Source organism: Dermochelys coriacea, chromosome 2, assembly GCF_009764565.3.
Source record: "Dermochelys coriacea isolate rDerCor1 chromosome 2, rDerCor1.pri.v4, whole genome shotgun sequence".
NCBI classification, from domain to species: domain Eukaryota; kingdom Metazoa; phylum Chordata; order Testudines; family Dermochelyidae; genus Dermochelys; species Dermochelys coriacea.
In genome coordinates this window covers 191,693,275-191,709,513 of record NC_050069.1, presented here as the reverse complement: position 1 = coordinate 191,709,513, position 16,239 = coordinate 191,693,275, and the positions used below count along the sequence as shown (strand labels likewise).

The window sequence follows — 16,239 nt, the reverse complement described above, 5'->3', positions numbered from 1 at the left end:
AGAAATTATCTACATGCTGTTTAGTAACAAGCAATAACGTGTGGAGTAGATGATGTGAACAGTGAGCATAAGGTAATGTACTCAGTAGGATACTCTTGCAAAAAAAATCTTAATACACCACAGACCACACAGCTAGAGCTGCCTTAGAGAGCCCTAACTGATGCTTAGCATCAACATACCTCCATCTGGAAGCGCACCGAGGAGCACAGAGACCAACCCTTACTAGTGGGTGTGTGCTCTTCTCTTACTGCAAGGGGCTCAGCTGCATGTGCTACACACTTGCATATGCCCTTTCACTCCTTTGCATTAGAGGGCATTTATCATGTATAGGCAGCTATGTAGCTGGCACACCAAGATACCTGCAGTTTATGGCTCTCAGCAAAGGATTTTGTAGTGAGGAACAAAGTGAGCGTAACTCTAACTGCCCTGCATGCAGATCACAGCAATACCTACTACAGCACCTTTTCACAGAGGTCAGCTCCTATATTTCAACCCATACATGGAAGCATAAGATCTTAAGCAGGGTGTGATTTGACCCTTAACTTAGCAAAAAGCCTTTAGGTGTACACTAACTTTGCCTCCAAATAGAGGCATGTGATCTAACTTCCACCTTATTTGTTCCCACTAAAATCTGATCTGTTTATCATTATCAGTACAGATATATTTTTCCACTTACAGTAATTATACCAGTTTTAAAAACTCTTATACTTCTTCATTACCAGGTCACATAATAATCAGCTTACACCAATTTAATTTCTGGTCTAACTTGTACCATCACTGAGCCAAGGAAACCATGATCGATAAAAGGATTATTTTAAACTCAACTTTCCTGGCAACAGCTTCTGGGACAATTTTAGGGCAACTTTCTCCTTAATCTTCTCAGATCTTTCTAAAGCCACTGGACACTGACCATGCAGCAGACCTAACAGATCCTTTGGTTATTCTGTCAACACACACTGTGGCATGCTGTATTTTAAAAGTGTAGCTCATATATTTTGTGGTGGAATTAATATGAACCTTTCACTGCACCCATCTTCTTCCTTCTTGCTTTACGTACAAGATCAGTGAACCATTTCCAGTTGATCAAATCCTGAAAATTCTCTCCTAGCCGTTTCACCCAAAACCCCAATCCAACCACAGAAATAGTGCCTTTCACAGAATTAATATCCAGGCCTGATAGTGTCATACTTGGGAGTGTATAAAACAGTATTAAAGAATTATTCATCTGCTAAATGGATTATTAACTACAACTACCTCCAAAATAAAGCATTACCAAGGTATATAAAAGTGCAATGTAATTTCATTCCAACAGACACTTATTAAATAGACTGTCTAGTAACTGCTTATGCACAATGATATGTGTTACACCCAAGAAGGTAAAACCCAAGTCAATATGAACCAGTATTTTAGGCAACCTATAAAGCTGTTTGCTACTGTGCACACATTGCAATGGCATCATTGTCACCTGTATCAATCACGCTTTTTCTTTGAACAGAAATTCACTATAGGCCTGACTTTGCCAGTCTAATTCAGGCTAAGTAGTGCCTTGCTCCACAAGTACTCTCAATGGGATAAACAGAAGTAAGCGAGCAAGGCTGGCAAGACCTGGCCGTATTATGTCTCCAGAATATAAAGATAAGGAACCAGAAAAGCAGTGGATACATTGAGAACACTGCCAGTAGCAACACGTACAAACAAAGATTTGTTTTACTAACCCAGCATAACCCAGAACACTAAAAGCATCACAGGCAAACAATAGTAATGCCTGAGCACTCAAGCCGAGGAGTTTTCCACTGTAAACTCAAAAGCTATCTTTACATGTTTTTATATCTACATTTCCTCACATTCACTGTTCATCTGTAGTTTTAAAGTGTATCTCTTGAATCATTTAACTTTCTTTTAATTTGTATTTCTTCAAAGACACTCAAATAGTATTATCAACAGGTCTTGTCACTCTAGAGAGGAGTAAATATTTTTGTACAAAAATAACGTCTGAAAAAGTAGGCAGCAAATCTGATTGAGATTAGGCAAATGTTTTCAAAGAAACTTGCCATAAAAAATTGTGGCTTGACATAAGAACAAACAAAGCATGTTGTTTTTCTGCAGTATGAACTAAAGATCATAGATGGGAAAATAAAGCCTCTCATACCACATTATGACAGAACTGAAGGATTTTGGAAATTATTCAGTCAGGTTTTCCAGTAAATAAATTGCTCCCAAGAATGAAATGGGAAATAACAGTCCTATAAAAAGACAGCACTAGACACAGCACACTTAAAATGAACTATTTATTGAAAGTAACTCAAGGCCTCGAGATTGTACAGTCTCTGATCAGATTACTTACATTTTATTCTAGAAATAATTAGAAGATGACAGATGTTTCATCCACCTTGATGATTCCTGTTATCTGATGGTTTTTTACAGCCGATGTGCCCACTGCTTTTTCAGTGACACCTCTTAGGAGTCGAGCCCACAGTGTCTCTCCTTATTCATGAGAAGTAAGGAGGATGCCACTCACATCACATTTTACTTATCTCCAGCAGGACGATAGGGAGTAGCTTTCTCTCCTAGGACATCAGATGGCATTCTCATGCATACGAATCAGCTACAGTGGGCTCACTTTTGATAGTCAAAAACTACTTTCCATTAGCTAAACTACAACAATAGAAATATACTGAAAAGTACAAGAGTAATCATGCTGCAAACTAGCATTGCTAAGCTGCTGCACACACACATAAATCTCAGCTTCAATAGTAAAGGCCAAACTGACTTTTCCTAAGGTTCTCTGTTATCTCTCCTGATCTTGTCCAAGAAGAATATTAGTGTCTCTGGTCTCCAGCACCGCATGCGACACCCTGCTGAGGGCAAATTTGTCAGCATACAGAGGGTCTAACACAATGATGAGTTAATTCTCTTAGAAGGTTTGTAAATACAAAATGGGTCGACTTCTCTTTTCTATATTCATTCTGGGAGAAATTCTAGTCCCCATGAAGACAATGGGAGTTTTGCCATTGACTTCAATGATGACAGAATTTCACCCTCTGACTTTTCATTAAAACACATTTATTTTCTTCTCTCCTATGCTTGGTGTTCGGACACTTAGCTCTGAAATGGTTTATTGTCTCTCCCTTTTTGCAAAGCCCCTGTATAATTATCATATGAACCTCTCCTTCTCCTCCCAACCCCACGTCCACTGGTATATTTTGTAGCAAATCCATACAAAGTACTGAACAAAATAACTCATGTCTTTCCCCTCACCACAACCTCCACTGAGTTCTGTCCTACATCCCCTGCCAGTACCATGAGCACATCCCTTGATAGCTTTTGTTTTTGGTGCCACATTTTCTACAGTGGGCTTTTGGCTACCAGTTTAACTGAACCAGCAAAAACCCCTAGAGTAGAAATAATTTACACTGCTACAGTGCAGATTGTAGTTTACCCCTATGCTAGGGATATGCACTAGCAGATCTACACTCATGGGTAAAAATCCAGTTTAGACAATACCTTAAGGTCTAAGCCATAGGAAGCTCATTAGCCTCCCTTGGTTACTAAGTAGTGTTGGTAAAACAGGTTCCTGAAGCATAAATGGCATTCAGCTGAGTCTTTACACTTCTGAGTGTTGAATGATTTTTCTACCAGATCAGGAAGTACTGCATGTGTTAGCCCTTAGCAATAAGAAACATTAACCATTCCCATTTACAAATACAGAAACTAAGAATCAGAATACAGATAAATCAACAAAGACTTTGATCGTGACAAGCCATTAGCCAGTTCAATGATTTAATCTCACACACAAATCAGATGTGGGGGCGCGTCTATTGGGGATGTTCAATGACTGGTCACATAGGGTGCAGTCCTTTCTTGGGCAAAATTTCCACTGCAGTCAATGTTACCGAGCATTTGGATTTCAACTTGCATTTCAACTTTATTTTTAGCATTGAGATTTGACACGTGTCTTAAGTATTTTGAGTGAGAAATGAAGCTATTGTTTTAGCTATCTCTGGCCCATCTAGCAGTGTGTCATCTCTTTTAGAGAGACAGTTGAATGTGGTCAGCTAACACACAGTATTCATAAATCCCACCCAAAGTGATTTCCCTGTAGGGGCACTTGGCTTTACTTGATACCCTGTATACCATTCACCTTTCAGAAATGGCCCATAATGGTCAATATTTAATGTGTAATCACACTAAAAACTGTATTTTAAATGTCTCTCTCCTGTCTTTATGTGGACCCTTTGCTTTAAACCAACCATTCATTACAAATCCAAAGGGATAAGATTTTAGCCTCTCATTTCTAATTATAAGCTACACTGGATATTTTAAATTGCAGTTATAACAAAGACAGAAGTCACAAATTAAAAAAACAGCTTCATACATTATCCTTGTAACTGAGGGACACAACGTGCCTCATTTTTGCCAGAGAAGATGGCTTTGACTAAAGCTGTTTCCATCCCACCAGCTCTCACAGTTCAGAAAAGAGGACGCTAATTCAGAATACAATCCTTTTGCCCTGAAGACAGCAAGATTTTAAAAAACAGGTCAATTGTGCGTGAGCCTTTATAACAATAAAGCAAAATTTACAATGGAAAATTATTTTACTTTGAACCTCTTAAAAGATATGAACGTTAGGATGGCCATTAAAGTCAGTGTGCCCACAAGTAGAATTGGAATCTAATGACAGCTAAGCAAGTGGCAATTAACTTAAGTGAAAAGCTAGAGGCACCCTCCAATGTACCCCATCTATTCCTAAAGGCAGAAAAGGGAAGCTACAGTACCTTCTACAGGGTACCTGCTCATGCAAACAGTACTCTGTGTTGACAATTCCCAGGTGTACAGTTGTTTCCAAATACTATACATGTATTTGGTACACGTGAAAAATAGCATAAAAATAAGTTGTAGCACAGTGGAGCAAACTGACTACAGCTGCTTCCATAGACGTGAAACTGAACCCAGAATGTCAATACCAAGCTTAAAAACATGACAGACTTTGCACAGACACAAAGGAACATACTCTTGAGAGCTACCTAGGTGATTGACTTATTCTTCATAATAACGCTCCCCCACAGTGAATTGTATCCTAGTTACACTAATCCCGTTTCTCTCACTCTCTTTTAGCCGTACTTCATTTGTACTATATTCTAGACCTTACAAAACAAAGTATTTTTCATTTCTTTGATCATCATGTAAAGCCAAGCCCTGTTAGCCAATATGCTTGGCAAGAATTCCATTACTTTTATCTTCTTCACTGAAACTTAATGATCCCATAAAGCTTCCACTGTAAATTAAACAATCCCATCAAAGCATCTGCTAAATGTTTATTATAACACATGATGTACCGAGGCAAAATTTGTATCAGGAGTCAGCAAATTATGCATGCCCCCATCAACTAGCAAACACAACAGCAATAAACAGCAGTTTTTCATAGTAATTAACAGAAGACCAAACAAGAAACAGCTGCCTAGGTTATTTAAAAGCTTGTTAGTTACAGATTTGCACATTTATATCAGAATAAAGCTATACAATATTTTGCACCCTTAAGATTTCTCTTGTCTCTTTGTTTCCAGGGAAATTCTCTGTAGTTAATATCCCAGGTAAGGCAACCCCAACCACTTACAGCCACTGTGTAAGTGCACAGATGGAAAATATTCTTTGAACATTACAGTGCAGTTCTGTAGCAATATGTGCCAGTTGCCCATCAACAGGGTCCCGCTACACTGTGACTGACATATTAACTCTCATACTTCCTCACAGGAAAATGAGCAAAAGCCAAAATCATTATAAAAGAAAATGAGCTTCCCACTACAACTCTGGTAATTTGCAGAAAATGAGAGAGAAGCTCACAAAAGCAAATTAAAATATTATATATATAATAAACTAATACATTTCAAGCATCATAAAGGTCATAAGCCCAGAGTCACAATGGACAACCTAGGAGAGAGATGTTTGTTTGTATTCTTTAGAGGTCCAGGGCATTTTGCTTTGCTGACTGAATACTGTCAATTTGAGTGATTATTAAGAGATAATTCACATAAAGGAATTCACAGTACAGTACAGTAAGGTGGGGAAATGAGCAGTGATTACACTATTGGCATAGCAGAGCTGGGTCCACAATGCACAGATAAATCTCTAAGCCCTAAAATTGAAACTTTCTCATCTGGAACACACCAGGTCTCTATCTGCCCAGTATTCAAGTAAAGGGCACTTTATTTTACCCTCACCTGGACCCCTAGTCCTCCTCTTTGGTGTCCCTGCCATCAGTGGCTGCCTTAGCCTTATGCAGCCTCTTGAAGGGCCCTGCACTGCACATATTTCTGACCCAGCAGCCAGAGCACCATTGTGATTTCCATGTCTTGGTGATCTACCATACCATCCAACAGTGTCCTCAGAGAAGCCTGGCAGACATTCCGTTGGAGGACCTGTGCTGGACACAGGGAGGATGACAGAGTAAGAGGTAAATGGACAGGACAGAGAGTTGGTGAAGAAAAAAGGAGGGCTGAGGGAGAAAATAGCAGATAGTCTCATTTCCTGGCCAGTGTCTGTTTTGTCTGGCCAGGCAGCAGGAGCAGAGCCAGATCCGTGGGTTCTGCTGCCCCAGATGAACTGGAAAGCAGCCCTGTCTGCAGAGACCCATACAAACAAACAGTATTTTCCTGCCCAGGTAACAGTGCATTCTGCCTTTAGAGTACATCCAGCCCTGAGAAGGTCAGTCTACTGACTGGCGCTGCACAACCCTTCACCCCTCCTGGGAGGCCCAGGCCCCATTCGCACCTCGGAAAAGAGGCATGGGAGCTGGGCTGGAGTGCACTTTATTAACACTCCCATGGCACTCCTGGCAGATGGCTTTGCAAAGCAGAGTGTGTCACAGGCCCCCAACCCAAGGGCGCGGAGCTTTTGCTACCCGGACGCCTGAACTAGCCAAGCTTGTGCAGCACAAGAGATGGGCTCCCACGGCCAGAGCCAGGCCCGGCTTTCACACCCTTCAATGGTGGCCGGGACAGGGGGGGGTGCTGGGATTCTCCAAACTTCCGATGTAGGTGGGCCGGGGGGGAGGGGGGTTGTGCACCCCACCCCCAGAGCTCAGGGGTGTTTGGATCCAGGGCTGTGGTTTGGCCCCATCTCCAATCAACATACACCCACGTGCAGAAGGCGCAACGACAGCTCGGCAGAGCTCGGAGCAGCCTCCTCCCGCGGGACCGGCTGCGACTCACACAGCGGGGCTCGCGGCTGCTGCCGGAGCAGCTGGGGCCAGGCCCAGCCGAGCCCCCCTGCCCGGGCTGGGGCGCTCTGAAGCGGCGACCGCCCCGCGGCTGCCACGCTGCGGCTCTAGTTCGGCTGATGCTCCGGCGCCCTCTAGCGACCAGCCTGTGCAGCGGCGTCTATTGATGCCCCCGCCTGGATTCTGCTCCCTGCCTCACTCCTCTGACTGGTACCCGACAACAGACCTAGGAGTGGCTATCCTTCAACAAAAAAGCTTCAAAGACAGACTCCAACGAGAGACTGCTGAATTGGAATTAATTTGCAAACTGGATACAATTAACTTAGGCTTGAATAGAGACTGGGAATGGATGAGTCATTACACAAAGTAAAACTATTTCCCCATGTGATTTCTCCCCCCCACCCCAGCCCCCACTGTTCCTCTGATATTCTTGTTAACTGCTGGAATTAGCCTACCTGCTTGTCACCATGAAAGGTTTTCCTCCTTCCCCCCGCTGCTGCTGGTGATGGCTTATCTTAAGTGATCACTCTCCTTACAGTGTGTATGATAAACCCATTGTTTCATGTTCTCTGTGTGTGTGTGTGTATATAAATCTCTCCTCTGTTTTTTCCACCAAATGCATCCGATGAAGTGAGCTGTAGGTCACGAAAGCTTATGCTCTAATAAATTTGTTAGTCTCTAAGGTGCCACAAGTACTCCTTTTCTTTTTGCGAATACAGACTAACACGGCTGCTACTCTGAAACACCCCTTCTGTTTGTCATTTCCCCACAGCAATTTGCTCCTGGCTGCACTCAGACCTTCCAGCCTAACAGCCTGGTTCAAAGGGGGCAGTTTGAGGTGAAACTTGATCTAAGTTCCAGCCTGATAATTATATTGTCCTTTACTTCTCATTTTTACCTGCTTGAGCCTTCCTTTGTGAGCCTGTAAAAAGAGACTGGTTATTATTTTGGGGCTTTTTTTGTATACACACACACACACATTATTTAAACAACCATTTCAGAGGTAGATGTTGCTAACCTTTCAAAGCTGACTGCATATGCAGAATCACTGTTCCAGTATATATATTTTAAATACAATGACTCAAGTTAACAGGCTGAAAGGTTACACAGTGATGCAATACAATTTTTATCTGATTCATCATAATTATTAAAAAGAAAAGGAGTACTTGTGGCACCTTAGAGACTAACAAATTTATTAGAGCATAAGCTTTCGTGAGCTAGACTAACACGGCTGCTACTCTGAAACCTATCATAATTATTGTAAGGCTATGTCTATAACCAAACCAACAGCATGCATTGTAACAAAAAGTATAAATTCCAGCTAAACAGAAACAATTCCTTCAAGCGAGCAATAAACTATAGGCCCCTAAATCAGGTTCTTTTGCTTGTGTGTGATCTTTCAAATACAAAGGGTGAAATCTTTTCCCTATTCAAGTCAATGGGAGTTTCCCACTGACTTGACTCAGGCCACAATTTCACCCAATAGATCACCGCACGCAACGGAAGTGAGAAATTGTGGTTAGATTTTATGCTGTAAACTTTGAATTATGTCACTTACAGAATTATGCTTCTGTGTTCTGGTAATATGTATAAACTACTCACGTTCCATTTTTGTGGTCTAGGTCAGTGGTTCTCAACCCTGGGTACCCACACCCCATGGGGATACATCAACTCATTTAGATAGATACCTAGTTTTACAACAGGCTACATTAAAAGCACCAGCAAAGTCAGTTCAAACTAAAATTTCATAAAGACAATGACTTGTTTATACTGATCTATATACTATACACTGAAATGTAAGTACAATATTTATATTCCAATCAATTTATTTTATAATTATATAGTAAAAATGAGAAAGCAAGCAATTTTTCAGTAATGTTCTGTGACACTTTTGTATTTTTATGTCTGATTTTGTAAACAAGTAGTTCTTAAATGGGGTGAAACTTGAGGTATGCAAGACAAATCAGATCCCTGAAACAGGTACAGCAGTATGAAAAGGTTGAAAGCTACTGGTTTAGTTTGTCATCAAAATCCCCTAATAAAATACTTCCCAGCCTTATGGTACAGTTGACTTTAATGCCGTATATGTTTTATATAAAGTCTAGTCTATACACACACACACACCCACACACACGTTTCATGTAAGGGCGCCTATGACTCTGATTCAACCACACATTTAGGCTTAAGCTCATCCCTTATCGGGACAGCACTTTAGCATGTGCTTAATTTTAAGCCTGTGCTTAATGCTCACTAAAGTTATTGTAGATTTTCAAACGCAGCTATCTCCCACTGAAAGTCAGACTTAAGCACCTGCTTAACTGTTGTCCTGAATTGGGGTACTTTCCTGAATCAGGGCTAAAAAAGAAAGCACTATGCCCAGTAGTGTTTGTACGATTGTAGAATAGCACTATTTATTTTGCAGTTTGTGATAGGCATGTGACTCTCGAGTGACAGACTAGAGGGAGAGCTAGTAGTTAATGTGTCAGGTCATCTAAAGCCTAGTCTATACTGCAAAAATAACTCATTGTTGACAATTGGTGTCAGGAATGGATGCAGCTGAATTGATTTAAACTGAACATTTTAGCAATAAGGGTAGACAAGGATGCACTGCATGCAGCATCATTTGAGTAGCAGTAGTTAAAACCTTCTCAGAGCTGCACCTGTTGTCAGCAATGGGCAAGTTTCATAGTGAAGACAAGCCTGTAAAGAATTACATTCTTTTAATTCACACTTTAAAGCGGTGCATTACATTTTTCAGTGCAAAAAACACAGTAACATAATATGGTTGAGAGTGTCAAGACACAAAATTAAGAAAATCACAGTTATGGTTCCCACAGCAACCATAACGTAGCTCTTTGTACATATGTTATCCCCCGTCTTTGTGGTTTTTAAACTTCATATTTGCTTGGAGCTGCCTCGGTGGTGCAGTGTATCACCTTATATGCCGGTAAATTCTATGCCTTCATATTTATGTGAAGTATTGCTGAGTAGCGGTTGTCTTGGGAACCATAACTTGGAATATTCTGGTTTTTATACATTCAAATTCTCAACCCTACCATTGCATTAATATAGAGGACTTTTTCTTCTGCATCTGCTTGTTGTTTGAAGTGTGAAAAGAACTAGACAAAGGAAAATTGTGACAGCCCATTCAAATAACTGCACATATTTTTATTGGAATATACTATGAGACACTCAAATATAGACACAAATGTACATGTCTGTCAGAGAGAAAAGTCAAATACAAGACATAATGGTATATAATGGAAACATCTAGGGAACCTTAACATTGTGTGCTAACTATTATGTACTATACCTGGAAATACATAGTGTCATGTTTATTTTATTGTGGGATACCAAAGATGTAGTTACAGATGTGTGATGCAATCAGTGAGATTTACATTTGCCTGTATATATCTGGAGCGCGGCACCTTGGAAAACTGTTAAAAGTTAGTCAAAACATGTCTAGGCTTGATTTTCTGCCGAAGGCATTTGGATGCCTGATTGTCATTAATGGCATTAATCTTGCAAATTATACAATGTGGTAAATTTGACCTCCTACTCCAGATCAATTTCTACCCTCAATCATGCATATTGATAGCCTTTGTAATTTTATACCAGCTAATTGAATTTCAAATGCTATTTATGTTCATATTAATCATCTCTTTGGGAATTTGACATGTCTCTTTTTCCTATGTAAATTAGATAGTTGAGTTTGAATTTAGTTAATAAACACACTGCCCTCTACGGCCTGAATCAGGAAAGCACTTACCGTAGAGCCATCCCTATTTATCACAATAGTAAAGGGACTCCACCATCCAAATCCCCACATTTCTCTGAACATCTCAAACCTCATGTGTGTGTGCATGATGTGATTTTCAAATACAAATACCTTTGTTGGACCAGATTCTTAGCTAGCGTAAATCAGCATTGTTCCATTGGAGTTCATGGAGCTACACCAATATGTACCAGCTCAGATGCAGTATCTGGTCCACTATTTCTTAATGGAAATTGCTTCCCACTTTTCAAAGACACCTGCCTTCAGGCAAGGTTATTGCCTTTTTGTGATAAGTGAAGTTTTATAATAAACGGGCTTTGAGTTTCGTGGTATGGGGAATAAGGGCCTTTTCACACTTTAAGAGCAGCTAAATTGAATTTACCCAGACTTTTCCCCCAAAAAATTCCCATGAGCCAACAACAAAATTGAGAAATGTCAGTCCAAAAAGTGTTTCCCCTTCCCCAAAAAGTGGGTTCCATAGTAAAGGGGCTTTTACTGAAAGTATCTTTTCAAGCAAAGGTTGCTGCTGTGCTGCTACTCTACTAAACACAGGCAGGATTTATTTATTTTACTTTTTCAGAATTAAAAAAAAACAAAAAACTATTTTTGCAGCCCCAGGCTTTGAAGCTGGGCAAGTAGTTCTGATGGGCTATGAAGCTTATTGGACTCCACCTGCATATGTTCTAGCAATTGCACCGAAAAGATGAAGTCATAAACTGGTGGAGCGTTTCTCGGATGTGTCCTAGCTTGAAGGCTTTTCAACACTATGAAGTAACATTTTGGTGACAATACAACTATGTAAGGAACATCTGTCTTTTGTAAGGTTTCTCTCTAAACATCCACAAAGCTCTTGGGGGCAGGGACCATCTTTTGGTCCTGTGTTTGTACAGTGTCTAGCAAAGTAAGGTCCTGGTTCACAACTAGGACACCTAGGCACAACTTCAATGCAAATAATGACAATAATAATACGCATTTCAATATACGAATCAGTGCCTTTTTCTTGGGCTTTTATACTGTTACGCATCACTGTTTTCTCTGAGCATTTGTCTCTCAGTCAATACCCACACCACCACCATCCCTTCCTCCACTTAACAAACAAACTTTTGTGTTCTCTCTGACAGTCTCTACTGCATTTATGTCTCTGATTTATTTGTCTGATTCTTTAAGAAGTGAGCACCTAAATGAAGTCTACTTTGTTGCAGCTCAGCTGGAAACATGAAAAGAGGATCAGATGCAAAGTTATCTAAATCAATTGTACACACAAAGCCAATTGTGTAACAAAGAGGCACTATCCTGCAGTCCTTAATCAGCCAGAACTTCCTATTGAAGTCAACAGGGCTGATTAAGGGCTTCGAGATCAAGTCCCATTTCTCTCTAGTTTAATGAAAAGGTTTATTTTGAGTTCTGAAAACATCAGATTATATGAATTAAGCAAATCCAGAACTCACACTTTAATGAGAACTGAACTTTGTTTTATGCTTAATCTACCATACACAAAAATTAATCACATTAGTGCTCTCCCTTATGTAGTATACCAAATAAATAATTAAATCTTGCCTGGAAAGATTTAACAAATAATGTACGTGTTCTCTAGTTGCAAGTTTTAAAGCAAATGTGGAATTGACAGTGAAAGATATGTGGCCCTTCAAATATACTGAATTGATCTCACACTATTACATCTACCAGGAGCTTTTAGAAGATTAAAGAGAAAAGTCCCTCAACTCTTTTCTTTCTTGAAGTTGACTTTGAAAACAGCACTCGCACCACTGCAACTCAGTGCACAGTTTCCAATTACAGAAACTAATCCAAAAGGAAGTTGTATGAACTAAAACTACAAGAATTAAGAAAAATCTCAAAAACAAAAACATTAAAGGACCAAATTCTCCCCCTCAGTTACTTTGGTAAGTTTAACTGAACTGCCCTGTTGTAAGTGAAGGAAAAGTTTGCACTCAGGAAATAAAGAATTCTGATTAGCTGACACAAAAGATTTTGTTATTCAAAAATACTCAAATTAATAATTTCAAATTAACAGACAATGATTTGGAGTTGCTTGTCCAATGGCAAGAAAAACTCATCTGACAGTTTTCACAATTCTTATTTCCAACCTCATATAAGGATGGGTGATGGAGAACGGTAAGTGTATGTGTTGATCATCCTGCTGTACCAGTGCTGCTGCTATTAAGCATATGCACCATGTATTCTATGCAAATCATTACCTATATATGAGCCATTTCTGGTAGCACTATTTTATTCTAATATGGGCCATCATTCTGCATGCTGAGACATTTTAGCTGTACCTCATCAGGAACTTCAGCACCAGTTCAGGCAGGTAAGAAACGCACCAAAGACCCGCAAATAAAGAGAAAGAAACACACGCTTCCCTGTGAAATGTACCTAGCTAAATAAAGGGGAGAGGATAATCAAACCAATATTGACATTCTTCAGGAACAGCAATAAACTTTTGCCTTAGGACCCCAAAATCCTTGTGTATTTTGCCTTGTAATATCATCGGCTGAGCCGGGTTTAATTTTGCAACCCAAGACACACTATTATTGCTCTCCAAAAACTTCCAGCATTTGTGAAGTCAATCTGCAATATTATTTAACAAACTGATGCCGGGTTGTTCTCTGGGGAGCCCCTTTCCGTTTCATTTTAGGCACTTGCCATCCAGCCGGATGCATAGGAGGAGCTGGGGATAAACTCACACGAGCTCACAGAGAATATCGATCCAGTTCATCATAGAAACGAGCACACTCGCTGAAATATTAATCTGTACTCGGCTGTAACAATAAGAGCGAGAGCCAAGGTAGCATCGTGCACTTTAGCACGATGGATCAAATTACGTTCATTTCTCTTCAGATCAAGCTAGCAAAGAGTTTTGTTATAGGCTGGAACCCAAGGCATGCCTAGGAGATCCAGAACAGTAATACTGCATGGGAAATCACAGTCACAAGAGGTCCCACCTGGAAAAGCCACCGCCTAGGTCATTTACAAGCTCAGATTACAGGCTGCCAGGTAGCACCGTTATCCCCAGCGGGGGAGAAAGGGAGGAGAAACTGACTAAAGTTTATTTCTGTTTCTTTTCCTCAAGTGTCACCACACATTTTGGAGAAAGTTAGAGCCCCACAGCCGCTGGGACAGACGCGTCTCTCAGCCTACCTGTGCAAGTGATCGGGTGCAAAGGGCTGGTCCCAGATGCTTGTGGAGCGGGGCGAGGGGGTCCCTTGTTCGTTCTTTAAATGCTGGCTCCCGGGCTTGGCTGCTTTAGAGAGAGGAGATTGTGGAGGCGGTGCCGCTGCCGCTCTGCGGGCCGGAGCTTGATCCCTCCGCCAAAGCCGGCTCCATCCTCAGGGCATCGGGGAAGCTGGTGGCTGGAGCACCGATGGCCGCTGCGAGGCGAGGTGGGAGGTGCGGCGCTGGGAAACGGCAGCTTCTCACAAGGAGAGATTTCCACCGTCTGAGCAGCCCGGGCGCCTTGCTCTGGAGGCCGATGCCGGGCTGAGAACCCTACTCAAGCGCCCCCTGGTGGTTCCGGCTAGCACAGCCTCACCCCAAGCAAGGCAATTCCCTTCACCGGGCTTAAAGCTCTCTCTTTCCCCCCGGCAACTGCTCAGCCCACAGAGCCCGCGGCTCCCCGGGGCGCATTTGGCAATACATGCACCCTCGGTTAAAGCTCTTCCAATGCAGCCTCTAAACCGCCACAGTGCAAGTACAGTTAAATACCGGGAAAGAAAAAAAATAAGTGATTATTCAAGTTCCTAACCAAGATCGATCAAATATCAGTGTCAGCCACAGCTCCAGTCACATGCGTACGGTACAAACTCCTGCCTCCTTCAGCACGACAATCCGGATGCACAGTTTGCACATACAGAGGCAACCTCTGTTTCCAGAGTCCAATAGGTTGTACAAAACTAATAGCCAAAATCAGAAATACAAACCTTTCCCCTTCAAAGAAAGATACTGTGAGGATGTTGGGGTCTCCTCCACGCCTAAAACTGACAGCTGTGTTGGAAGTTTTAAGATATCTGCAGCTTCTGCACGTTCGCCCTGAAGTTCAGCGGAGGAAGAAATTAACCACCCTAACCCTATCCCGAGCTTTCCAAAGGACTGATTCAGCCAGAACGGTTTGCGAAGCAAACACACAAAACTCACCGTACATAATCTCCCAGTAGCCTATCAAAAGCAGTGGAATTAAAGACAGAGTCTGTATATGTTAATGTCTCCAGATGCACAGACTGGGAATGAGAACAGGAGGACTTGTGGCACCTTAGAGACTCACGAATTTATTTGAGCATAAGCTTTCCTGAGCTACAGCTCACTTCATCGGATGCATTCAATGTAATGGATTCGATGTAGCTCACGAAAGCTTATGCTCAAATAAATTTGTGAGTCTCTAAGGTGCCACAAGTACTCCTTTTCTTTTTGTGTAATGACCCATCCGTTCCCAGTCTCTATTCAAGCCTAAGTTAATTGTATCCAGTTTGCAAATTAATTCCAATTCAGCAGTCTCTCACTGGAGTCTGTTTTTCAAAAACTGACTCCAACGAGAGACTGCTGAATTGGAATTAATTTGCAAACTGGATACAATTAACTTAGGCTTCAATAGAGACTGGGAACGGATGGGTCATTACACAAAGTAAAACTATTTCCCCATGTTATCTCCCCTCCCACCCCCTTCCTCAGATGTTCTTGTCAACTGCTGGAAATGGCCCACCTTGATTATCACCACAAAAGGTTTTCTCCCCCCCTCCCCCGCTGGTAATAGCTCATCTTAAGTGATCACTCTCCTTACAGTGTGTATGATAAAACCCATTGTTTCATGTTCTCTGTGTGTATATAAATCTCCCCACTGTATTTTCCACTGAATGCATCCAATGAAGTGAGCTGTAGCTCACGAAAGCTTATGCTCAAATAAATTTGTTAGTCTCTAAGGTGCCACAAGTATTCCTTTTCTTTTTGCGGATACAGACTAACACGGCTGCTACTCTGAAGACTGGGAATGCTGACACAGATGAGACAGTCTAAATGCCAGAGGGAACAAAAGACACTGCTCACTTAAAATGATGGCACTGCACTAGCAACACCATAGGTCAGGGAAGGGTGGGTACCTTCAACCTAAAATAACTTGGGGGGGGGCGGATAATAACAACCTTTTATTATATATGTTTTTTCCCACCCCTCTTTGCAGCTCCATGTACACATGTATGAAGCACAGTGTTCAGATCCCAATCTGAACTTTTTCAAAGCA

The 16,239-nt window shown here is 41.3% G+C and overlaps 1 protein-coding gene across 2 annotated transcripts in view; it reads right to left on the bottom strand.

Moving 5' to 3' along the window:
- Window positions 1-15,103, bottom strand: part of CPNE4 (copine 4) — a 357,681-nt gene extending 342,578 nt beyond the window's left edge. Inside the window, exon 1 of one of the 2 annotated variants that reach the window (XM_038392284.2) lies at window positions 14,151-15,103. The gene's annotated coding sequence lies outside the window, so the exon portion shown is untranslated. The remainder of the gene's footprint in view (window positions 1-14,150) is intronic. The other variant, XM_043508935.1, reaches the window with a different exon arrangement.
- Window positions 15,104-16,239: the final 1,136 nt, after the last annotated feature.